The following is an 8,482-nucleotide window of genomic DNA, read 5'->3' as shown; positions in this document are numbered from 1 at the left end:
CAACCATTGTACCATCAGAGCTCGATTCTTCCATCCCAAGTAACTTTTAGTAATTTTTTATTTCTATATATTTGTCTCACATAAGCATGTAAAGCTGGACAGTGAATGAGGAAGACTGTACAAGAATTGATGCATTTGAGTTATGGTGTTGGAGAAGAATATTGAAAGTGCCATGGGCTACCAAAAGAACCAACAAATCTGTGTTGGAAGAAGTGCAGCCAGAGTGCTCCTTGGAAGCCAGATGGCCAGACTTGGTTTTTTATACTTTGGACATATTGTCAGGAGGGACCAGTCACTGGAAAAGAGTATCTTGTTTGGTAAAATGGAGGATCGGAGAAAAAGAGGAAGACCCCCATTGAGATGGATTGGCAAAGTGGCAGCATCAGTGGGCTCAAGCGTGGCAGCAATCGTGAGCTTGGCCCAGGACCTGGCAGTGTTTCATTCTGTTGTGCAAAGGGTTGCTATGAGTTGGTACTGACTCAATGGCAACTGATAATAACAAAATATATTTGTTTAAGGAGCTCTGGTAGTGTAATGGATACGAGTTGGGCTACTAACCTCAAAGTCAGCAGTTCAAAACTACCTCCCATTCTGTGGGAGAAAGATGAGTCTTTCTGCTCCTGTAAAGATTTACAGCCTCGGAAACCATATGCAGGGTCATGATGAGTCAGAACTGACACCACCATATACATATAAGTGAGATCACACAATATTTGCCCTCTGTGACTAATTTATTTCACTCAGCATAATGTTTTCTAGGTTTTTCCAGGTTGTGGCTTGCTTCAGGACTTCATTCTTCTTTATGGCTGAGGAATATTCCATTAGAGGTAGACACCACATTTTGTTTATGCATTCTGAGGAACTTGTCTTCTGGCATTGTATCAGACAATATTCCCACATTATTCCTAAGGTTGTCTGTGGCTAATATCCAGACATGTTTCACCTGTTCCTTCTTCCTACTGTGTCTTAGTCTGGAAGCTTCACTGAAACCTATCAATCACTGTCGACCCTGCTGATATTTGAAGTACGAGTGGCATAAATTCCAGCATCCCAGCAATGCACAAGCCCCCGTAATAAGACAAACATATATATGGGTGGTTGCTGAGAGAGCTGGTTGTTACAGGTGCCATCAAGTCTGTCCCAACTCAGAGTGACACTATGTACAACAGAGCAAAACCCTGCCCCGTCCTGCACCATCCTTACAACCTATGTTAAGCTTGAGCCCCTTGTTGCCACCATTGTACCAATCCATCTCATTGGGGGTCTTCCTCGTTTTCACTGACCTTCCACTTCACCAAGGATGATGTCCTTCTCCAGGGATTGGTCTTTCCTGGTATCATGCCCAAAGTATGAAAGATGAAGTCTTGTCATCTTGGCTTCTAAGGAACATTCTAACTGTATTTCTTCCAACAGAAGAAATACAGTTTGTTCTTCTAGAAATCCATGGTATTTTTAGTATTCTTCTTCAACACCATGACTCAAGTGCATTAATTCTATAGTTTTCCTTATTCATTATCCAACTTTCACAGGCATATGAGGTTATTGAAAATACCATGACTTGGGACAGGAGTACCTTAGTCTTCAAACTGACTTTTTTTTTTCTCTTGAACACTTTAAAGAGGTCTTGTGCTACAGATTTGATTAATGCAATGCATCACTTGATTTTTTTTTTTCTTAACTGATTTATTGTGAATTATGTGATAGTTTACATGGGAGAACATTAGTTTTACATTCATTCTATCGTATATCGTCTCATTGCCATGGTTATAATCCCCTCCATGCAATCCTTCCCCCGTGCCCCCAGGTCTTCAGCACACAGTCGCTCTCCCTTTCTGGGTGTAGAGTCTCCAGCTGCCCCATAGCTCCACATCATCATCTCTGGCTCCATTTCAGGCATCACTGCTTCTCTGGGTAGGGTCCCACTCTCTGCTCTTCTCCCTTGATGGTCCTAGGGACCTCCGCTCCTAGACTGAAAAGTCAATCACTCCCCTCCTTGCTATAAAATGTCCACCCTTACATTTCCAACCCTCACAGTCAGTCCTGATAACAATTATTCACTATTGTATCACAAGAGATCCGCCTGCATTTCATTGCATCAGCCCCGCCTAGTCAGATTGAATATTACTCATTGGAGATTCTACCTTTCTCCAGGCCCTCTGGATCTAGGTTCCCTCTTGAAAGCTTGTAAGCCAGTCACTTCTTGCCTTTGTAGCCCCCCGCCCCCCATTTTGGGTAGCCAATGTCCAAGTTGCCCATCCCTGTCTACTCTGTGTGTGGAGGGGGTGGGAATGATTCTTGCTGTAAGGACTTGTTCCCTCTTTTGAGCTACTGCTTCCATAGGTGTAGGTCAATCACTTGATTTTTTGGCTGCTGCTTCTGTGAGTGTTGATAGTGGATCCAAGCACAACTTCGATCTTTCTCCATTTTTCATGATAATCATTTATTGGTCCAGTAGTGCTGATTTTTGTTTTCTTTACATTGAGGTGCTGTGGTCTTTGATCATTTTCAGGATTTTAAGACTAGACTTTCAGGCAATGTTAGCTGGAGCTCAGAGCCTCATGAGTTGTGTGGTTATGTAAATATAGCATGTTTATATGCAATAGCATCAAAGGCCAGGATAATGTTAGGTGTCCTTGAGGTTCTGACTCATAGCAAGCCTATGTACAACAACACACTGATTAGCTCTGCACAATTTTCACAATTGTTATGATTGAGTCCACTATGGCTGTCACTGTGCCAATCCATCTCATTGGGGGTCTTCCTATTTTCCTCTGACCCTCCACTTTACCAAGCATAATGTCCTTTAACTAGTCATCATGTGACTAGTCCCTACTAACAACATGTCCAAAGTGTGAGATATGAAGTCTCACCATCCTGCCTTCTAAGGAGCATCCTGGCTGTACTTCTTCCAAATCAGATTTGCTTGTTCTTCTGGCAATCTATGGTACTGTCAATATTTTTCTACAAAACCACAGTTGAAATGTATGGATTCTTTCCAAGTTCTTACTTTGGAGTGATATAGTGTCTTTGTGATTTTAGTTTGTAGCTCTCTGTTGTTAATGCTGCTGAGCAATATAGTTATTGTTTAAATTGAATTGGAAAAAGTGTGATAGACAATCCTATCCCTTCTGCACACAGGGTTGATAGGGATGGGCAACTTAGACATTGGCTACCTAAAATGGGGGGGTGGGAGCTATAAAGGCACGAAGTGATTGGCTTACAAGTTTTCAAGAGGGAGTTTAGTTTCAGAGTGTGTGGGGAAAGATAGAATCCCCACTGAATAGTATTAATCTTGTCTAGACATGTCTGGTGAAAAGAGATGGGGATAAGATTTTATAATTCATTAGTAAGTCACTGTTATCATGACTAATTACAACTGTCACAACTGTAAAGACAGAAGTTTTGTAACAAAAAGGGAGGAGTAGTTAATCTTACAATCCAGGAACCAAAGACCCTAGGACCATCAAGGGAGAAGAGCATGAGCAGAATGTGGGACCCTATCCAGAGAAGCAGTGACACCAGAGCTGGAGGCAGAGATGGGGACATGGAAAGGGAGAGAGCAACTGAGGTCTCTAGACTCAGGGAAAGAGAAAGATTGAGTGTTGGCAGTCAAGTGGCAGGCTTGCAGAATGTGCCCTTTGGTTGTTTAAATGATTACATATTCCTGAGTATTTTTTGTGTATGTCACCAAAAACCAAACAAACAAACAAAACCCACAGAGGAAATAGAAGCAAATACTGTTGACTAATGATTCATGGAGGAGATTGTAATCACTGCAATGAAACAAAGAGTGTAAAACTGATATTGCCCCATGTAAACTATCACTCAATTCACAATAATAATATAAAAAAGTGTGATGGATATCTACAGCTATGACCAAAACACACATCAATTTAATGGCAAATTAAATAGGTACAAATTCCTTGGACAAGTAATTTACAAGAACTATGCCTAACATTGTTTTAAGGAGACCTAGTTGACTATGAAGGAGCTCTGGTAGCACAGTGGTTACGAATCAGGCTTCAAACTGCAAGGTCAGCAGTTTGAAACTACCAGCTGCTCCGTGGAAGAAAGATGAGGCTTTCTGCTCCCATAAAGATTTATAGCCTCAGAAACGCTGTTCAGTGTCGCTATGGGTCGGAACCGACTCGACGGCACTTAACAACAACAACAGTTGACTATGGGTAAGATGGTACAAGAATTATGACATCAGACATTCATCCCACAGAATTCTGTACTTCACTGCTGAGTTCGATTCTTCATTGCAGTGGCCACACAGAACTCCAACACCATACTTACTGTTATGAAGTTTATTAGAGAAGCTGACAGTTTTACAATTGAGGGCAGAGTTCTTCCAGTCAGGACAGCCTCTCTTGTACCATGCCCATACACAGGTGTGACTTTGGCCCTGCTTCTATCCTACCGTGGCAATGCTACAAAGTTGTTTTAGGGTTGCTGCTAAAGGCGCAGAGGGCACACCACTCCACCATAAGCCTCAGGCTGAAGGCACTTAGCTCTAGGTCCTTGGATCAGCAAACCTAGCTCCCCCAATTAAATCCATAAAGAACCCACACTCTACAAGCAAGTCTTCTGCCCAAAGTCACTCAGCTTTATTTGTTCTGTGGACTGGAAGGTCCACTGCTCTTTCTCATGCTGTGGCTCTTGGCTCTGCTACTGCTGGTCCTCTGCCGGCCCTCTGCCAGTCCTCTGGTTTCACAACTTTCTGGCCGTGGATTGAGGAAGTGCAATGCACAGGGATCTTGGGGTCCAAATGATGCATGCACTCCTGTCTCTTCTTTGATGGCAGTGAGACCACCCCCTCCCCGCTTCTGAGATGATTCATTTTATAGTCCTGTTAGCGTTCCAAGTTTTTACAAACACAGTTAACGCGCTAACAATCCTTCACACCTGAATCATATTACCCTATCAGTATCTTCTTTCACCTTCTCTTACCCAGGTCCATCAGGGAAAGAGTCGTCTGGTGGAAGTTACAAAGACTAAGGCTGAGAGAGGCATAGTAAACAATTCACTACACCACAGGTGTGAAGCTGCTAACTGCCGCATTGTGTTGTTGTTGTTAAGTGCTGTCGAGTTGGTTCTGACTCATAGAGACCCTGTATAGAGTTTCTGAGGAGCAGCTGATGAGTTTGCACCACGAACCTTGTGGTTCAAACCAACCTTGTGGTCCAGTGCTTATCCTACAGCACCACACCAGGACTCCACTGTAGCATAATAGGTGGTTCGAATCCCATTAGCTGTTCTGTGAGAGAAAGATGAAGTTGTTTGATCCTGAAGAGATTTAGAGTCTCAGAAACCCTATGTAGGGACTCTATGATTTGGAGTCAATTCATTGGCAGTGGGTTTGGTTTGGTTTTGGTATAAATGATTTTTTATGAATCACAAAGTTTGAAGAGTTGAGTTCATTTTTAAAAATAGGCTTACAATTATGGTCAAGAAAAGAAAGGAAACAAATTACATATTTCACCTAATTTGTTCACAAATTAGTATAAAAATCTCCTCTTCATCAGCAAAGGTCAGAGCTCTCTCAGGTAGATAGCCTAGCCTGTCCCAAATAATTCTTTAATTTCTGGCATAGCTTATAAACCATTCCCAAGGGTAAGTAAACTTATTTGCTACATATTTTATGAAGGTTCGCACACATTTCACAATTAATTAAAAAGATAGAGTGGTGTCAAAATGAAAACTGCCCTTTTTGTTCATAATGGAAGAGTAATGGCAGACAAAATAATGAAAGACTTTGCTAGTGTCTACTATACGGCAGGCACTCTAGACAAATCACCTGGTGTATTTACACCATTCTGCAAGATTGGTATCATTTCCTTGTTTTAGGAAACAAATTCCAAGTAATAAAAAATTTAAATAATGGACCAGCTAGCACAACTAACAAGAAACAGGGCCAGATTTGGAAATGAGGTCTGCTTGGTGAAGCCAGGGATCATTCCTTTACACGTGGTGATTAGGTGCCCTTGAGTCAGTTCTGACTCATAGAGACCATGTATGGGTGCTTTTCCTACAGTACCACATCATGACTCCTTACATATGTAATGTAGACAAAATCAGAAGTGGGCAGATGAAGTTCACAAATCCCTGGGTGCCTGAGAACAAACATCTGAGAAGGGTCCACTTTAGGGATCAATGCCGCATAAGTGATTAGGTTTTGATCTGCATAAGGAAATCCATTAGTCCTGTGGCGGTGCTGTTAGTACCATAGAGTCAGTTCTGGCTCACAGCGACCCTGTATAGGGTTTCCAAGGAGCAACTGGTGGGTTTGAACCACAACTAATCCTGTGGTTAGCAGTCTAGTCCTGATCCTACAGTGCCACACCAGGACTCTATTAATCGTGTGTTGTTGTTAAATGCCATTGAGTCAGTTCTGACTCGTTGTTGTTGTTAGGTGCCATCCAGTCGGTGCTGACTCATAGCGGCCCTGCATAGGATTTCCAAAGCTATAAATCTTTGCAGGAGCAGAAAGTCTCATCTTTCTCCTGCTTAGCCATATAGAAGAGAATCATTCCTTCACATACAAGGATAGACCACCATAGTATTTTCAATTTAAGTTTGAAAGTCCTGCTACACTTGCTTGGTCTCCTTAACAACATTCTTAAGGGTCTTTACCTTTGATCTCGCAATTTATCTAAAACTTTCCTAAGCACAGCCATAACATCCTTATTCCTCAAACTGTAGATGAACAGAGTCAACACAGGGGCCACCCCAGTATAGAACAAGGCACCGTCTTCTCCTGTTCTACTGAGGAGGCAGATCCTGGCCCCAAGTAAGTAAAGATGATAGCCCCAAAGCACATGGAGACCACAGTGAGGTGGGAGGCACAGGTCCCCAAAGCTTTGCTCCTCCCCTGAGCTGAGCGAATTCTCAGGATGGCAACTACTATGCGAGTGTAGGAGAACAGGAATCCAGAGATGGCCACCATGACCTTGTTGAAGGAGATGTCCACGCAGGATAGCCGCAGCACAGCCAAGATCTCACAGGCAATGTGATGAATTATATCGTGACACAGCGGAAGTCGGAAGGTGATGATGGTTTGCATCAGTGAGTTCGCAAAACCAGCGGCCAGGCAGCCGGACACTAGTCCCAAGCACAGGCCTCTGAGCATGATGATCGTGTAGTGCCAGGGGTGACTCGCAGCCACAGAGCAGTCATATGCCATGGCTCCTAGAAGGAAGAATTCTGACCCACCCCATTCCAGCACACAGAGGTGGAACAGAATGGACCTGTGGGCTGAGACAAAGTGCACCCGCATCTGTGGGTCAGCGCTGTTTGCGTAACAAAGATCCACAAAGGACAGGACACTGAGGAACAAGTACATGGGGGTGTGGAGCCTGCTGTTCAGTTTGAGGAGGAGGAGGAGGACATTTCCCACAATGGTCACCAAGGGCATGGCCAGGAACAAGACAAAGAGGGACACCTGAGTCCTCCAGTCACTGGTAAGCCCCAGCAAGAATAACTCACTCACCCATGTCTGGTTTTTATGTTCCCTGTTCATGAACTTCCGAGGACCAAATGAAAGATGTGGAAGTAATAAATCATGGGAATTCAGCATTGGAGGGGTGGCTTTTAGACCACATGGACTGTCTACCAATCAGAGACTTTCAGTTCCTCTAGAACGTGTCAGCCAAACCAGTGTCCAAACTCTGCTTGAACACAGATGAAGAGCATCCTGGTTCACAGAACTGCAGCTAGAAATCCAGGACGAAAGATGTTAGGTTCTTAGAATCCAGTGTATTGGAACACATTTGCTCTTAAATGAGGAAATGAAATCCAATGAAGCGTTGAAGCTTAAAATCCAATTTGATTTAGCAGTTCTTATAGAAGGTATATGGACTTCTGGTGTAGCGCTGTGGGTTAATGCGTCAGACTGCAAAGTCATTTGAACTGCAAGGTCGACGGTTCAAGCTCACCAACTGTTCCTAGGAAACCCTATATAGGGTGGCTATGAGTTGGAATTGACTTACAGTACTTCACAACAACATAGAAGGTATATGGACTTAGACAAGGAATGTGGGTAAGGGTCTGAGATCTTGGAGACTACAGCCATGATGGTACAACAAACATGTATGCATACATGTGCATGTTTGTGTACGTGTGTGAAATAATGCAAATGTGGCTAGAACTAATAGGTATTCTGGTTTTATTGCATCGTGAAGGACATAAGCAAATGAACTAGACGACACTGTAAATCACATATAAAAATCTAAAAATATGATAAAGTGATATGAATAACCTTCAAAAGGTGTTTCTCTGTGACCTGCTCTTCAAAGGAATACTTATGCTTGGTCTTACATGGTATGTAAGATTTATTCCAAACAACCTATCTTTAGTTCTGCTTGTCAATAGCTTAAATGTGATTCTGGTACAAGTCTGCTAAGCATATCAGTAGTTATATACATGTGCACACAGAGGTGTACCAGCAGGTATGCGTGAACACACAGCAGGTAGGCATGAG

At 42.9% G+C, this 8,482-nt stretch overlaps 1 pseudogene; it reads right to left on the bottom strand.

The window, feature by feature from the left end:
- Positions 1 to 6,632: 6,632 nt before the first annotated feature.
- LOC102821264 lies at positions 6,633 to 7,522 on the bottom strand (annotated as a pseudogene).
- Positions 7,523 to 8,482: the final 960 nt, after the last annotated feature.

This window comes from Chrysochloris asiatica, unplaced genomic scaffold (genome assembly GCF_000296735.1).
Source record: "Chrysochloris asiatica unplaced genomic scaffold, ChrAsi1.0 scaffold00041, whole genome shotgun sequence".
Taxonomy (NCBI): domain Eukaryota; kingdom Metazoa; phylum Chordata; class Mammalia; order Afrosoricida; family Chrysochloridae; genus Chrysochloris; species Chrysochloris asiatica.
Note: the sequence above shows the minus strand (reverse complement) of the source record. Positions and strands in the feature narration are given on the sequence as shown.